The sequence below is a fragment of the Euprymna scolopes genome, chromosome 18 (genome assembly GCF_053919585.1).
Source record: "Euprymna scolopes isolate OS-2025 chromosome 18, ASM5391958v1, whole genome shotgun sequence".
Taxonomy (NCBI): Eukaryota; Metazoa; Mollusca; class Cephalopoda; order Sepiida; family Sepiolidae; genus Euprymna; species Euprymna scolopes.
This window is the reverse complement of record NC_136499.1, coordinates 24,424,529-24,442,657: the sequence shown is the minus strand read 5'-3', so window position 1 is coordinate 24,442,657 and position 18,129 is coordinate 24,424,529. Positions and strand designations below refer to the sequence as shown.

The following is an 18,129-nucleotide window of genomic DNA, read 5'->3' as shown; positions in this document are numbered from 1 at the left end:
CGAAATTTGATATACAGGGTACTGAGATTTGGGAAAATCGATGTGATAGGTTTTCGACAGAAATTTGTCGATTAAGTGGTCAATATTCAACGATTTGACCTTTGAGAACTCTACCAAACTCCTCCTACAATTTTGGGTCTAAACACGTGATATTTTAGATATAGATACCTTGGACATGGATCTAACTTATTAACTTTACTTGATCCCTAAACAATAAATGTTAAGAGGTCATAATAGGGGTCAAAGTTTAAAAAAATTGACCGTTTTTTTTTTCTCAGCATTAACCTCAAAACACCTGGGCAACGCCGGGCACCGATTGCTAGTTATAAGATAAAATGAGAAACAATCAACTTGCTGCAGATAAAGAGGAGTAGATATATCATAATTTCAGACCAGAATGGACCTGGAATCTATGTATCTATATATCTATAAAAGTGAACGTGCCTGTGTACATTTCCCTACGCAATAACTCTGTCAATTTTTACTCTACAGATATTTTATATACAGGGTATTGAGATTTGGGAAAGTCTTTGTGATCGATTTTCGGCCAGAAATTTGGCTGTTAAGAGGTCAAAGTTCAATGATTTGACCTTTGAGAACTCTACCAAACACCTCCGACAATTTTGGGTCTAAACACTTGAAATTTTAGATATAGGTTCCTTGGACATGGATCTAACTTAATAATTTGATTTGAGCCCAAAACAATAAATGTTTAGGGGTCATAAAAGGGGTCAAAGTTAAAAAAAATTGACCTCTGCAGTCTACCAAATTACTCAGACAATTTCTGGTCTAAACATTTGAAATTTTACATAAAGGGTATTCAGATATAGAGCAAGCTTTTTAATCGGTTTGGGTCGAAAATTTGTAGTTACCAATGTATGTATGTATGCATGCCTGCCTAAAAATTTCGACAGAGGCGACGGATTTTTACAAGATCAGTATCATTTAAGTTTGACCTTTCAGACGACAAATATTGAAAAATTGGCTAAAAACAATATCTTCACCTTCAACTGGGCACTTTTCTACCGGGGGGGGGGCACTTTTTTCGCCGATATTTTCAAAAGTCATCCTCTCCTTTCGATTGTCTAGACTTAATTTAAACCTACGTCACTTCCGGTTTGGCGGTGGTCATAACAGCAAAGATGTCAGGGGTTTTTTCCCAGTTCTTTTCCTCCTTTGCGGCATAGGTTCGAGCTTACCTTCCTACTACCACTGTTTTTTTGTTTTTTTTGCTCAACATACACCTCCAAATACCCGGGCAATGCTGGGCTGAAATGCTACTAATCTATATATCTATAAAATTGAAAATGTGTGTGTGTGTGTGTGTGTGTGTGTGTGTGTGTGTGTGTGTGTGCAATGCACACAGGGTGATGTGACGCGCAAGTGTGTTAGCTATAAGGTAGCGTCTTGGCCTACTCACCATCTCGCTCTCAGCAACCACCACTGGCTAGCCTTGCGCGAAACGAGAAGCCGAATACGTAAGTCTTCTCCTGCCAGTACACAGCCTCTCCATCATCAAGACCTCTGCAGTGCCTCCTCATGGTCACACACGGTAACTGGTTGTCATGCGACTCCAGGCTGAATCAGTAGAGGACCTGGGAACAGTAGGGAGTCCCAGAGGGACTGTGCTACGGCCCACCGATGTGTGGACATTCCCTGACACATTATCAATCCCTATCCTCACTGCCTTGTGAGAGCCATGGAAATGGATAAGGCTAGGGGAGCAACCCCGACAGAAACGATGGAGTGGAGCCCCGTAGGCGGTTGGACGGCATACTTGCCTCCCTCCGGCAGCTCCTGCACCCTTGTTCGCCCCCAGCCGTCTCGACTATGTCTTGCCGTTGGAATTGGACGAGAGAGTGAAGCCGATGCAGCGCAAGTCCCCCTCACTATAATCCAAATCCAGCAGAAGTCAGGGTGTCAAACATTGCATCAACACCAATCCCTGTGGCGATGGGCGAACGGCAAAGCAGCAGGTGTGGAAATCACTGGGAGCTGTAGCTGCAAACCTGCACACAGGTGGCCCAGAAACTGGTCGTACTCCACTCGACCGAAGCAGCGAGGGGGTGCAGGCAACTGGCTGGCCGACCGAGCAGTCCTTTTCAGGATCACTCTGCTCGCCTCCATGACATGAGGACAGGCGATAAAAGGAGCCCTAAACATAGCTGCTTCACCATCACCCCTGGCCAGCATACCGCGGCTGGCGGGGTTTCCCTCACAGCGGTCGAGACATGAGAAAGAAAGGGTTGGTGCTTACCTTAGCATCATGGAATGTTGTACTTTGCTCGACAACACCAGAGCTAACCGACCCGAGAGAAGAACTGCTCTTGTGACAAGGGAGCTTGCCCGCTATAAGGTAGACATCGCAGCCCTCAGTGAGACTCGCCTCTCAGACAAGGGTCAACTGACAGAGTCAGGTGGCGGCTACACCTTTTTCTGGAGTGGATGCAGCAGCGAGGAGCGCAGAGAGGCTGGCGTGGGCTTCGCCATCAAGACTGAACACATGAGGAAGCTGGTCAGCATCTCGGACGGCATCAATGACCGGCTGATGAAGATGCAACTCCCGCTCAGCAAGGGAAGAACCGCCACACTGATCAGCGCCTATGCACCAACCATGACTAACCCCAAAGATACCAAGGACCAGTTCTATGAAGATCTGGAAAGCTTCATCTCCGCTGCTCTGCAGAGAGAGAAGCTCATCGTCCTCGGCGACTTCAATGCCCGCGTTGGCACTGACCATTCCACTTGGGACCGGGTCCTTGGCCACCATGGAATAGGCAAGTGCAATAGCAACGGCCTACAGCTGCTCAGCCTCTGCGCTGCACACGACCTTTCCATCACCAACACCATGTTCCCCCTATCCACCCGTAGCAAGACGTTGTGGATGCACCCACGCTCCCAGCACTGGCATTTGATCGACTACGTCATCATCAGGGCAAGGGACAAGAGAGATGTTAGGTTGACCAAGGTTGTGTGTGGTGCCGACTGTCTGATCATATCCAAAATGTGCCTCTACATCCAACACAAAGCGCCTCGACGTGGAGAAACTGAAAAGTCCAGATGTCATCCATGAGCTACAGGAAACAATCAACGACAAGCTATCTGTCCCCCTTACCATCTCGGACACTATTGAAGATCAGTGGGCACACCTCAGAGACTCCACCTACTCCATTGCTCTCGAAATCATTGGACCCAAGAAAAAGAAGCACCAGGACTGGTTTGATGAAAATGACTGAGATTCAGACCCTCCTGGAGAAGAAACACCAACTTCTCCGTGCACATCAGTGACCCCAAGTGCTTCGCAAAGAAAGCTGCCTTCATCAACATCCGCAGCAAGGTGCAGGCCAGACTCCGCTCCATGCAGGATGCCTGGCTCAGTGCCAAAGCAGATGAGATCCAGGAGCATACCGATAGCCATGATATGAGGAAGCTTTACGATGTGCTGAGTGCTGTCTACGATCCCCAGTCCTCTAGCTCCTCCCCCCCTGCTTAGCTCCGATGGAACAACTCTCTTGAATGACAAAAAACAGATCCTTGATAGATGGGCAGAGCACTTTAACAGCGTGCTAAACCGGCCATCTTCCATCAACGATGAAGCCATCGACCGACTATGCCAGGAGCCTCTCAACGAGGAGCTCGACATCTCATCCTCGTCAGAGGAAGTAAGCAAAGCCATCAAGCAACTTTCCTCTGGGAAGGCCCCTGGCCCTGACTCAATTCCAGCAGAAGTATACAAATCTGGTGGACCTACACTGCTTGTAAGACTGACAGAACTCTTCCAATCCATGTGGGAGAGTGAAGAACTACCCCAAGATTTTCGTGATGCTATTATTGTTCACATTTACAAACGCAAGGGAAATCGTCAGTCATATGACAACCACCGCGGGATATCCCTTTTCTCCATCGCCAGGAAGATCCTGGCCCGCGTTGTTCTCAACCGCCTGCTGGTGCACCTTGAAGATGGTCGTCTTCCCGAGAGCCAGTGTGGCTTTCAAACGGGCCGCGGGACGATTGATATGATCTTTGCTGCATGCCAACTGCAGAAGAAGTGTGTCGAGCAGCACCGGGGCCTCTACACCATGTTCGTCGACCTGACCAAGGCCTTCGACACTGTCTGCCAAAATGACCTCTGGCGGATCATGAAAAAATTTAGCTGTCCAGACAGATTCATCGCCATTGTCAGGCAGTTCCACGAGGGCATGACTGCCCATGTCCTGGATGACGGCGACCCCTCAGAGCCCTTCCGTGTGACCAACGGAGTCAAGCAGGGCTGTGTCTTAGCCCCGACGCTCTTCAGCATGATTTTCTTTGCCATACTCCAGGACGCTTTCAAAGACAGTCACTCTGGCATTGACATCAAGTACAGATGTGACGGGAAATTGTTTAACATCAGGCGAATGCAGGCAGTCACGAGAGTGAGGGAAACCATCATCAGAGACCTTCTCTTTGCCGATGACTGCGCCCTTAATGCCCCAAATGAGATAGAGATGCAACGTCAAATGGACGGATTCTCCACCAGTTGTGACAACTTTGGTCTCACCATCAGTACAAAGAAGACAGAAGTTATGTACCAACCCGCCCCAGGAGATGCATATCACGAACCCGGCATCACTGTCAAAGGGCAGAAGATTCATGCTGTGGAGCAATTCACCTACCTTGGCAGTACCCTCTCCCGCACCGCCAACATTGACATTGAGGTCAACCATAGGACCTCCACAGCAAGCAGTGCATTTGGAAGACTTAGAGACAATGTGTGGAAGAGGAGAGGCATTACACTCGCAACCAAACTGAAAGTATACCGAGCAGTCGTCCTGACAACCCTACTCTACGGCTGTAAAACTTGGACGCCATATAAAAGACATGAAAAACAGCTGAATGGCTTCCACCTCAGATGCTTCCATAATCTTAACATCCGCTGGCAAGACAGAATTCCTGACACAGAAGTCTTGAAGCGCGCGGGGCTCCATACCATCACCACCATAATCCGCAAAACCCAGCTCCGGTGGGCAGGCCATGTCTATCGCATGCCTGACGGCCGAATCCCCAAACAACTCTTCTATGGGGAACTCAGCCAGGGAAAGCGGACTGCAGGAGGCCAAAAGAAACAATATAAGGACTGCCTGAGAACCTCTCTCAAAGACTTTGACATCAACCCCCAGTCTTGGGAGAGTTGCGCTGCGGAACGTTCTGCCTGGTGCTGCGCCATCAGCCTGGGAGCCGACAGGGCAGAGGATCAACGCATGACCCACGACCAGCGGAAGTGCAAGAGGAGGAAGGAGAGAGCTGCCTGTTCACAGCCTGCCGATACCGCCTTCACGTGTCCAGAGTGTGGAAGAATCTGCCGAGTACGGATTGGCCTCATCAGCCATCTCAGGATCCACCGACCCCCGACGCCGAACTGATTGATACCTTTGTCATCGTCGACTTCGACGGACGAGCAAGAGACCTTACTGTCAAAATAACTGTCAATTTTCGGTCTACAGACTCGAAATTTGACGTACAAGGTATTGAGATTTGGGAAAATCTTTTTAACCGGGTTTCGGCCAGAAATTTTGCTGTTAAGGGATCAAAGTTCAACGATTTGACCTTTGAGAACTCTACCAAACTCCTCCGACAATTTGGGGTCTAAACACTTGAAATTTTAGATATAGGTTACTTGGACATAGATCTAACTTTATAATTTGATTTGAATCCAATAAATGTTACGGGGTCAAAATTGGGGTCAAAGTTAAACAAATTTGATCTCTGTGATCTCTAACAAATAAGTCAGATAATTTTTGGTCTAAACATTTGAAATTTTACATAAAGTGTATTCAGACATAGGGTAAGCTTTTTAATCGTTTTTTTTTTTTTTTTTTTGGCTTCCAAGGGGTCAAAATTCAAAAGATATGACCTTTGTGATTTTTATCAAACTATTAACCCAATTTTGGGTCTAAACATTTGAAATTTTACATTTTTTTTTTTTTTACACAGTGGTCACCACTTATCAAGGTCCGGAAGCCACTCAGGGATAAGGGTTATTGCAAGTACAGTACGTTAGTGTGGAGATTTAATGAAGTGTTTACTTAAGAGGGTGGTTCATTAGGAATTTGTTAACGGACTTGAAGACATCCAAGTTGTAGTCAGGTGGGAAGCAGGCAGACAGAACAGAGTTCCACAGAAAGAAGCTTTGTTCATGGAATCCACGTTTTGATTTAGGCACAGATAAAGAGTGGGGGAAATTTTTCACAGTGGATTCAGCTAGACGGGTGTTTTTTGTGAAAGATTGGCGAAGGGGGACCAGAGATTGGAGTTCAGACGAGCACCTGCCATGGAAATAACGATAAAACAAGGATAGGCTCGCAACGTCTCTTCTGTGGGAGAGAGGTTGCAGGGTAGAGAAAAGGGCATCCCACACTAAGCCACGAAGTCTATTTTGTACTCTGTCAAGGCAGGATAGGCTGTTTTTAGCAGCTCCTGCCCAGATATGGCAGCAGTATTCTATCCTTGGACATACTTGGCTTTTATATAGATAGAGAATTGCATCAGTAGTGAGATATCTTCTGGAGCGGTAGAAGGATCCCACCATCTTTCCAGCAACCTTGGCAACAGACTTGATGTACGTGTTCCATTTCAGATCAGGAGTGAAGGACAAACCCAGAAGCTTGTCAAAACATGGGGCTTCTCTCCTAGACGAGAGCCATCCATTTCAATTGATGCCAGATGGGGATCAGAGCGTTGATGATGTAAAGATAGGAGTTTGGTTTTAGATGATTTAAAAGGTAACCAGCCACGTCTTCCCCCACTGAACCACGCGCTCAAGATCAGAGGAGAGAGAATCAGAGAGAACTTTGTCATTTACAGCCTTTGATGTGTTGCTGTAAATGGTCGTGTCATCAGCATAGATGTCAACAAATGATTTAAGTATGTGTTTAGGGAGGTCATTGATGTAGATCAGGAAGAGAGTTGGGCCCAGGATTGACCCTTGAGGGACTCCAGTATTAATACTGCAGACCTCTGATTTTTGTCGATCGACCACTACTCTTATGAGCCTATCGGAGAGAAATGATTTAATGATTGAGAAAACATTTCCAGTTATACCGTAGCTGGAAATCTTGTGAAGTAGGCCCTTATGCCATACCTTGTCGAAGGCCTTTGATATGTCAAGAGCAATTGCCCTAGAAAGGAAGCCTTTGTCAAGAGATTCACTAATCCTGTGAGATATAAGCATTAGCACATCTGCGGTAGATCTTGCAGAACGGAAACCATATTGTGTGTCACTAAGAAGGTTATTTCTGCTGAGGTGGCTGACTATTTCTCTATTTAATATGGATTCCAGCAACTTACTCATAACACACAGGAGACTTATTGGTCTGTACTGAGAGGGAGATGACTTATCACCTGAATTCTTAAATACAGGGCATACTGATGAAGTTTTCCAGGGAGTCGGAAAGCACTTCTCCTTAAGGCAATGCTTAAACAGTTTCATAAGTATGGGAGCAAGTTCTGGTTGAAGAGTATTCAGACTTTCAGCAAGCTTTTTAATCAGTTTTGGGGCGAAAATTTAGCTACTAAGAGGTCAAAGTTGAAAGAGTTGACCTTTGCAGACTACCTAAATCCTCCGCCAGTTTTGGGTTTAAACACTTGAAATTTTAGATGTAGGTTACTTGGATATGGATCAGACATTTTAATTTGATTTGAGCCCAAAACAATAAATGTTAAGGGATCAAAATTAGGGTCGAAGTAAAAGAAAATTTGACCTCTGCGATCTCTAGCAACCTTTCTCTATGGTAGTTAAGGAAGCCTATTATATAGAAAAGCATTACCGTACATATGCACACTTTTTAATATATATATATGCATATAAAGTTATTAACAGTATATAGGGCCTGAGCAAAGCCGGGCTGAACTGATAGTGGCAACTAAAGAGTGACTACACATTACCCAAAATGGTAAAAATTGAAGTTAAATGATTCAGGGTTTCATTATGAGGTGATATCATAAAAAGTAAAAAAAGAAAATGTATGATCAATGATCTCACACCAATCAAAATGGCCCCATCAACACTTCTTCCCTGAGGGCTACAGCTTGAACACCAATGGTTACATCTACATTTTGAGTGATATAATAAAACATTGAATCAACCAGATAACTGCAAATAGGTTGTACACAGCACCCTGCTATATCAGCCAGAAGACTCCAGCCTGTCTGTTAAAGAACTTTATTGGCCACATTTTACCTGACATGAGGTCTTCCAACTCATCTGAATGTAACCCACTCAACTTTTTGTGTGAGGGCATTGTAGAAGGGACACCAACAGGTCAAGCTAAAGGCCAAGATCACCAGAGCCTTTGGAAGTCTAAGTCGTGAGTCAGTGACAAAAGTCTATAAATTAAGACTTATCAGAGGGGGATTTCTCGAGTGAAATCTTTTTCATAGGAGTCACCACTTATCAAGGCCCAGAAGCCACTCAAGGATAAGGGTTAATGAGTGTACAGTAGTCAATAAGATAATATCATAGTAATCGTTAGTAGTGGAAATTTGGTAAATTGGATGACTTAAGGAGACGGTTCATCAAGAATTTGTTCACGTTGGATTTGAAGACTACCAAATTATAGTATATACATGATTTGGTATCAGTCTCTTTTGAAGGGGGGCAACTAACATATATGTTAATATATATATAGAGGGTGTAGACATTATTTGTATAAAAAATTACTGCATCCTCTCTCTCTAAATATATATATATATATATATATATATATAATAGTATACATATTAGTAAAAACTATGCAAGCCCGAGTTTGTCAAAATATTTGAGTTATATTATTCTTATTTATTGAAAAAAGAAATCTTTACCACAGAATTTGGTCTCAAAACTGATTTTATATTTTCAAATCTACACTACTTTTCAATGTAGCAATATTGGAGGAGTTACTCATACACACGTCACCAGCATGCACTACACAAAATTTATACATTATTAACCGTCTCTATTTGACACTAGGAGAGGCCAGCTATTACTAGTATCTGTTGTTATAGCTTGACATTGAAGAAAAAAAAAAAAAAAAAAAAAAAGCAATGTCTATAACTCACTGAGAAAGGCAGGAGTCAGTCAGAATATTTGATTAATATTGTTTTTTATTTATTGCAAAAATAAACTAAAGCATTGAATTTGATTTCAAAAATGACTTATCTATAATATAAATCTCACCTGTCCGTTTAAATGTATGTATGTATGTTTGCCTAAAACTTTCGACAGAGGTGACGGATTTTCACAAGATTGGTATCGTTTTGAAGCTCGACCCTTCGGACGAAAAATATCAAAGAATTGGCTAAAAACATTAATTCTTTCACCCTCAACTGGGCACTTTTCTACAAGGAGGAGTTGTCTTTTTCGCTGATATTTTTGAAAGCCATCTCCTCTAAATTTAAACCTTCGCTACTTCTGGTTTAGCGATGGACGCAATGGCAAAGGGATCACCTTTTTTTTCCACATTTTTTTCCTCCTTTGCGGTACGGGTTCGAGTCTGCCTACCTACTACCACGTTTTTGTTTTTGCTCAACGCACATCTCCAAACACCTGGGCAACACTGGGCACCCAGGCTAGTATTATATAAATGTCTTTGCAATTAAAAAAAAAAAAAATAGATATTTTTAAGAATGGATCTATTCAATGTGCATGTTTAGTGATGAAAATTATATTTCAAACAAAGATGACAAACTAACAAAAATTATATTTCAAGCATAACAGACCAACAAACAAAGAAAATTCCTCATGGATGGGCATGGAAGCATCCAAAAATATTTTTTAATATTTATATTCAAATTTTTAATATATAGATTAAGGAAATTACAAGTTTTCTTTATTTTTTTAAACCAACTCCTGCAAAAACTTAACTCCCAACCAGAGTTAGAAACAATTAAACAACCACTAGAGTCAGTCATTACAACTATACTTTGACGCTAGTTGAATCTATACTTCATATAACCCTAGTTCATCCATATCTTTCATATAAACTAGTTATAATGCAGTAGTTTTCTTTTTCATTTTTGATTAATGAATCAATACTTGTCAAAGTTAAAACCATTTAAGGATTAAGATTAATAAAATGGATAAATTGACAGTTGATTAATGATGAATACTATGAGAGGATTGAAAATTTCCCCAATAGCACTCACTCAAACCAATAACAGCCAATTCAGAAACAGAAAATTAAAATGACAAAACAAGGTTAAGCAAGAGTTACAAGTCAACTGGAAGTAAACAAGGTTTACTTGTTATCCTCCACGCTTATCAATCTGCGTCTGTTCATTCCACCTTTTCTCAGAAACTACTGGACCGATGTGAATGAAATTTTGTATGAACCTTTGTTATGATAAGGTGCAACAAACTAAGTATTTTGATATCCGTTCGATGCACAATAAGGAATTAATAAGGATTAGTATTTAATGCAAAAATGAACACAAATTTAACCACATGATTTTAACATGAAGCACTCATTATAAATCAACAGACTATAACTTTTGCCATTATTAAAAGGCAAAAAGTCTTGTTCAAGTTAAGAGAATCTGCATAGGCTTTAAGCCATAATCATTTGATTACATAAAGAGGAGTCAAGGGTTTAGTGTTCCAATTTCCTGCCTCTGCTATGGATTACTGAAGTATTTTTCAGTGAATTATCACACATTGTTAATAAAGCAAAAAAATTCCTGTAAATTGGCACCATTAAAAGCTGCTTTCAAATAATTGGCAGATAACGAAAATGAATTGCTAAGAAAGGAATGCGAAAAAGGCAAATAAGAATATTTAATGACACTGAATGAGCATTTGCTCTTGTTAATTTGCACAGCCGTTACTTTGTTGAGTTAATGAAAACAAAAGAGTCAAGATGAAACTCAATTTCGTTTTTTTTTCAAGGTTTTTGAAAGTTCAACCAAAAATAAAAGATCTTCTAACCATATTTTTTTTTTCTAACTACAGAATTGATAACCTAATTCATCAAGTAAATTAACAAACAGTTTTTAACACTTTTTTCCCCCCAGGAAGAAAAATTATTTCTGTAAAAAAAAAAAAAAAAAAAAAAACCGTTTCATTTTGAATCAAATTCTTTGTCAGTTTAAAATTAACTTCAGATTAGAAACTGAAAAAAAAAACTGTCACCCTTCACTACCAGAACTACAAAATTCTTGAAACATTCCATGTGTGCATATCAGACTGATGCAGTAAACTATGAAAACCACAAGATATTAAGTTACTAATTTAATTTGTAGCAAGTATATTCTTGTGATATCTTTACAATCTCCACCTCCCAAATAAGCAAAATATAATATGGGGCGAGGGGGGATCAGATATGTTAATTATTGTTACTGTTGTGATGTAGTGTGTCCACCATACGGATAATAATGAAATCTTCCACTTACTATAAAGATTGGAGGGATATGTTTCTCAGATTTAGCACACAAGTTATGCCCACTTGGCAGTTGGACTGATGTATAATCACACTTTTCTTTTTTTTGTTGTATTTGCTTTTCTGTTCAATATATTTTGTTTCAACTAAATACCGAGTTGTCTCTTTTTTTCTGGACCCTTACAGGAAGACAATAGTTATAAAAAGAGTCATCTTGACATTTTTATTAGCTTATTTTTGCGTTGTTATCTAAAAGAAAATTGAAAATAAATCTATTTCACATTCCCTTGTTGAATTTGCACAGGGTTTTCTATTTGCAAACATTGTTAATATTGACAAATGTTTCTTTCATCTCATTTTTGTCATCCTCATGTTATTCAACTATATTTTTCTGAAAATTCATAGATGGGACACAATCATTCAAGTTTAAGTCAGAAATAATATTATGCTGCATCAGAATAATTGTTAGGGGAAGCAACTTCATTCAAACTTTTCCTTTGTCACTGACCTCTTCTGTCCCAGTGATTAACTGTTACATTATTCTTGCATTGAGTGGTTTGTAATTGTTGCCATTGTGATTCATATTCTAAATTATACTCCATCTTTAGTGGTATTGTGTGAAATTCATAGAAGATCATTAAAGTTATAATTCAAAGAATCACAATTTGAAAATATCATCCTGTGACTTAGACAATAGCAATTACAACAATAACTGAAAATGTACAAACGTTTTAAATTAAAAAGCATATTTTTCTAAAACTATTTTCCACTCTAAGCAAGGTATATTGTTACTTGAACGTAAGGGACTACTATTTTGGGGATTATATCTACAAGGAACTATGTGGGGAATTAAGCAGCAAGATGTCAGTTCACATTACATTTAAACTTCTGTGAATTAGTACAGTCACGGAAGCAGGAAACAGGAAAGAGTGATCTCTCAGATGCATAATATCTGAAAATTAGAAAAAAGATTAATTCTGTAGTGGTCCACTAGACCGTTTCTTGCAAAGGGGAGATCAGTTTTCACAACACCATTTTTGCAAGTCACATACGCATATCAAACTGAAACTATGCTTATAAACGTTTTTTTTTTTTAAGGGTCATGACGTCATAAGTCATAATGGTCTAATGGGCAAAAGCATTTGCTAAGTAACGTTTTTCCCTTCTTTTTCTCTTTCGCATTTTAGGTTCGAGCATGCCTAACACATCTAATTTTCTTTCTTTTGTGTGATCACACGGGCATTCGCTGCTATTTTGATTGAATTAAAAAAAAAAAAAAAGTTGTTTTCATTCATTTTTTTTTTTTGGTGGGGGGGGTCCAGGTTGTCATCTACTTCTGTTCTTTTCTGGGGGTTGCTCAATATCCTTAGTATTGCAGCTGTGTCCAAACCAAACTTCATGTCCACCCGGGCAATTCTGAGTATCCATGCTAGTCTGTTATATAAAGGAAAATTGTCTGTGTGTTAGTGTGAGTATTTGTATGTTTGCTAAAAACTTTCAGCAGCCACATCGGACCGGATCGAAACCGGTACTATCTGAAAGAGCAATGCCTTGAATCAATAATACACAAAAATTAGAAAAAAAATAATTCTGTGGTGGTTAATTGGACCATTTTTTGGAAGACAGGATCAGTTTTCATGTCACGATTTTTGAAAGTCACGTACGTGTATCAAACTGAAACTATGTTTAAAAATATTATTTCATGACGTCACAAGCAGTCGTGCCCATAACAGCTAGTGCGTTAGCCAGTAACTTTTTTCCCTTCTTTTTCTCTTTGGCGTTTCAGGTTTGAACCCAGCTGCCATGGTTCACTTTTTTTTTTTTTTTTTGGATCACACTAGCACACTCGCAGCTATTTTGATTGAAAGAATGTTTGTTTTTTTTTAATTCATTTATTTTTTTTTAGGGGTGGTTCCAGTGCACAGGCAGCAAAAAGTGCTTCTCTTCATATCCCTTCTGTTGAAATATCTGGTGGGGAGGTTGTTCTTTTTTGGGGGAGGGGGAGCGATTCTGTTCTTTTGTGGGAGTATCAATGAAAGTGCTCAATATCCTTAGTATAGCAGCTGTGTCTAAATCAAACTCCATGTCAACCCGGGAAACACCAAGTATCCATGCTAGTTATAAATAAGGAAAAGACAAACTGACAACTTTCTTCTTACAAAGTAATTTACTAATATGTCAGCAAAACAATCTCCCTCTGACAAGAAATGGCAAAAGGACACTTAAATATGAAGGTTAAATATGTTAAGTCTCAGGACTAAATATTTTTAACAAAGGCAAATGATATAAATTTTAATAGAAGTTTGACTATTAGCCTTAAATGACCTCAAAAACAATTTTCTTTTAAATTCAAAATTATTCAACAAAAAAAGTGGGCCTTGTTCAAAATTTCCTCATTTTATAAAGCAAAAATATTTTTGACAAAACAAAAAAATTCATTCCAAAAATGATGTAAATTGATTAAGTACTTTTATGGAAAAAATCAGTTTTAAGCAATTAATGTGAATTCGTAGGCATTAAAAAAAAAATCTTGCAAGTTAGAATTATCTTTGTTTGAAATTGTTTTCAAAATGGGGATATAAGACAGTCGCTCCTCAGTTGGCCATAAAATTTTATTTTCTGATTTAAAAATAAGACTATATGATCAATTCACATGATTTTTGGAATATAATATTTTCTTTCCATCATGGGTACATGCATCAAACAGATTTTTCTTTATTTGTTTTTAACGTAGGGGAATTTTGGACAAGCACTAACAAATTCTACAAAAACTGATTCATTGCACTTGTCTTCACTTATTTTTTTCACCGAATCCTTTTTTTTTTTTTTCCAAAAGACGATAGTAATAATCTATCTCTACTTGACAGTCTATGTGTATGATTTTGTTCCCTATGGACTCGAAAATGGCTGGACTGATTTTTATGAAATTTCACATGAAGGTGCTTTATGTGCCTGGCAGTGTTCTTAGATAGATTTTGTAGCGGAATATCACTGATGATAATCAAAATAATCCAATGAAAGAAAGAACAGACGATTTTGACTAAAGTTAACACTTTACATAGCCTAACATCACAAGTGAATTCGAGAAGTTTCATTACTACACAAGCTGAAAGCAGGTTCTTTGATTAGACAAAGGCATTCAAAATGAATATTTCTGTTTAAAGCACAATTGAACCATGATACCTGACTTTTTCATTTTAAACTTTAATTCATGCCATTATCACCACACAAGCAGTAAGGTTAGGCATATAAAATCAACAGTAGTTTATTTGATATGACAGGAGCACGTTCAGAATGAATATTTCTGTTTAGAGCACAATTGAAGCATGATACTTGACTTTTGCATTTTAAACTTTAATTCAAGCCATCTATAATATAAATCTCAATTATATATAAAAAATTTTATAAAATCAACAGTAGGTTCTCTACAGTGCAATGTAGGCAACAATGTATTGTGGACTAAATTATTGCAGGGAGGCATGTCAAGCTTCCTCCCAGTGTACAACGATGGGTCCCCAACTAGAGCAGGCAATCAATCAATTTGACTGAAAAATGGGAAATTTCATCGATTTTGATGACAATAAAAATAGGGGAGTGTGAAACATTCATTGATCATCATTCAATTCTGGACAACGTTGGGTCTCCCTGCTAGTAAGTGTTATAAATATTAAAACAAAATTCAAAGTTTTATTACATCTAAAGAAATAGTAGCTATCTTCACTGAAATAATCTATTTAAAAAAAAGTTAAGAAACATTTCTCCCGATTTCCACTTTAGCAATGGTCACTCAAACAAGTGAACATTTTTCTCAGAAAAGCAAGACCTTCCTTTTTCGTAAGAACAAATGCAACAATTTTTAAATGGAATAATTAAATGAGGTTGTTATATTCCCATCTTTCTTAATATAACAAAAACATTGCTGAGAAAATTTACGTTTAGGAAGAATTTAAAAAAATGTCATCTCATTTCAGATTTATTATTCTGCGATTGTGAAAAAACTGGTTTCACTACATACATGCATTATCTATATTCATATCAGTTAGGTATGTGTATAGGTTCATATCTTTGTACAGGATTCACTATAAAATATAATTAACCAATCATTATGACTAATAGGTGTAAGGAGTCCAACTGTGGACTATATTTAGTTTAATTTAGTTTTATGAAAATAATGTAAAAAAATAAAAAATAAATAAAATTGGGGGGGGGATCTCTTTGTGAAAATTAAGGTACCTTGAATTTTTGTGAACATTTAACAATATTAAACATCAATTAAATATTCACCAAATTTGCATTTCTTTGATGTATTTAAAAGGGTTCAATTTTAAGAGTTATATGGACACAATCTCCATTTGATAATCCAAATCTATCAAATTTGTAGTCATTAGGAAGCAATTAGACATCAATTAAGCAAGATTCTTTAAATTTCGATTTCTTCTTAAGGCTTCATAAGCTTAAGTCTTAAATTTTAGACATTTTCTAGAATCAAAATCATGCAATGGATTTTGTTCAAAATTGGAATAAAGTTGCTAGACACAAGGTGTAGTCTCACTATATCTTGATTTTAATCTTTGTAAACTATTTTAGGAAGAGAGTGTTTAAAAATAACATGAAAGAAAATTTTAAAAATAAATAAACTAAAAAATGTACACATCAGTTTTGGATCGGCACTCCTTATACAAAACTTTTTTGGAAATCTTACCAGTAGTTGTGTATTCTTGCTCACGAATGAACCAACAAACAAACGTTCGGGGGTGAAAAGATAGCCTCTTTGGTGGAGGTAACAAGTCATTGTCACGAGAGCAAAAAGAAAAGAAAAACAAAAGATAAATTTAGAATTTTACCCGTCATATGATTCGACATGTGAAACGACCAGAATGACATTAGTGCCATGGATTTGCCTCAATGATTATATGACTCAGCCGAAGAAAAATTTATTAGAAATAGAAAATCCGTTTCTGGTTAAATATATTGAATGTGTCCAAGCCCAAATGGAAATAAGTTTAGCCAGTGGATTAAGCTATGATAGAAAAAAAACTTAGGGTAATCTTAAATAGAGCAATGGTGAAAGTGGGTCAAATTGGAGACACTTCGTACTACAAACATAGACTAATAGCTGCAGTGCTATTATGGCACAGAACAATAAACTATAAAACATATCCTATTACGCTGTACTCAGTTGATTTGGTTTGGTTGTTTTACAGCATATTAACCTTTTTCGGGTTATTTGATACTGAATACAGTAATTTTTAAAAAGTTTTTATGCTTCAAGTTCTTTATATCTTCAAATATTTATTCATGGTGTTTGGTTTGAGTTGGTTGTTTTGTAGGGGAAAATTTTTCTTTTTGGTTTTGCAAAGAGAATGGAAAATAAAACGGAACAATAACATAAATGTTTGGTGTATTTTAGGTCACAAAACCAATTGCCCCCAACAAAATTTTCGATATTCTAATCAAGACCCGGTAACCAAGAAGGCTAACATACTTGCCAGTCAGTTTGCCTCAAACTCCATATTGGAGACCCAGCAAACCACTCCCTCCCTGATTTTCCTTTGTGGCAAGATGCCACATTAGATGATCTGAAAATCACCCCTTCTCAGGTGCATGATAATCATAAAAAACCAAACACCTCAAAAGCATGTGGACCCGATCTCATCCTGGCTGTGCTATTAAAAAAAAAAAATTGCTCCACTGAGGTTGCTTCAGTCCTCTACAAACTATACAACAAATGCCTTAATGAATCTTGCTTTACTGACTGCTCGAAAACTGCTTCTGTGGTACCAGTTTACAAGAATTCTGGCGAAAGAACTGACCTATTAAATTATCGCCCCATTAGCCTCCTCCCGCTTTTCGCCAAAATATTTGAATTCATAATTAACCAAGTTCTAGTTCATCACCTTACAGCTGCTAAACTTCCGACTGATAATCAATATGAATTTAGACAAGCCAGTTCTACAGCAGATGTCCTTACTGTAATCTCTGAACGTATATACCATACACTGGACAAAGCAGATGAGGGTAGAGTGGTAGCCCTAGATATATCTAAGGCTTTTGACAGGGTTTGGCATGATGGTCTTCTCAGAAAAATCAGATCTTATGGTATCACTGGACGAATACTTAACATAATTCAATCTTTCTTAAACAATAAGAATCCAGGTTGTCCTCGATCGTCATACATATAAACAATATGATATAAATGCGGGTGTACATCCTTGGACTTTTATCATTCCTAATGTTTCTGAGATGGGTATATTTGCTGATGACACCATGCTCTATAACAGGCACAAGAGGAAAACAAATGGACACATATCTAAGGAAATGGCAGAAACACTAGAGGAAGACCTCCAATCTGTAGTGAAATAGGGACAAAAATGGATGGTCACATTCAATGCTGCCAAGACTAAGCTTGTTTCCTTCAATAATTACAAAAAACCTTCTCAACCACCAATAGCTATGATTAAAGATACATTACCTGAAAGTACTTATTAAACTCCTCAGCCTAATGTTCACAGGGAACATGAGTTGGAACAGATACATTGAGAGCATTGCCGAGGCTGCTGTGAAGAAGGTGGGCTCTCTCTGTGCTAAAAAGCTACATACGCCTAAAAGTATTCTGTACCTCTACAAGGCCACCATTCACCCATGTATGGAGTACTATTGTCACATCTGGGCTGGTGCATCTGCTACTAGTCTTTTGCTCCTGGACAGGGTTCAAAAGAGAGTCGCCAACCTGATAGGT

The 18,129-nt window shown here is 38.6% G+C and overlaps 1 protein-coding gene across 17 annotated transcripts in view; it reads right to left on the bottom strand.

The window, feature by feature from the left end:
* Positions 1-18,129, bottom strand: part of LOC145297530 (V-type proton ATPase 116 kDa subunit a 1-like) — a 187,416-nt gene that overhangs the window by 143,042 nt on the left and 26,245 nt on the right. Inside the window, exon 1 of one of the 17 annotated variants that reach the window (XM_080143460.1) lies at positions 16,093-16,186. The exons of the other annotated variants lie outside the window; for them this stretch is intronic. The gene's annotated coding sequence lies outside the window, so the exon portion shown is untranslated. Of the gene's footprint in view, positions 1-16,092; positions 16,187-18,129 lie in introns of those variants that run through there. 17 annotated transcript variants of the gene reach the window in all.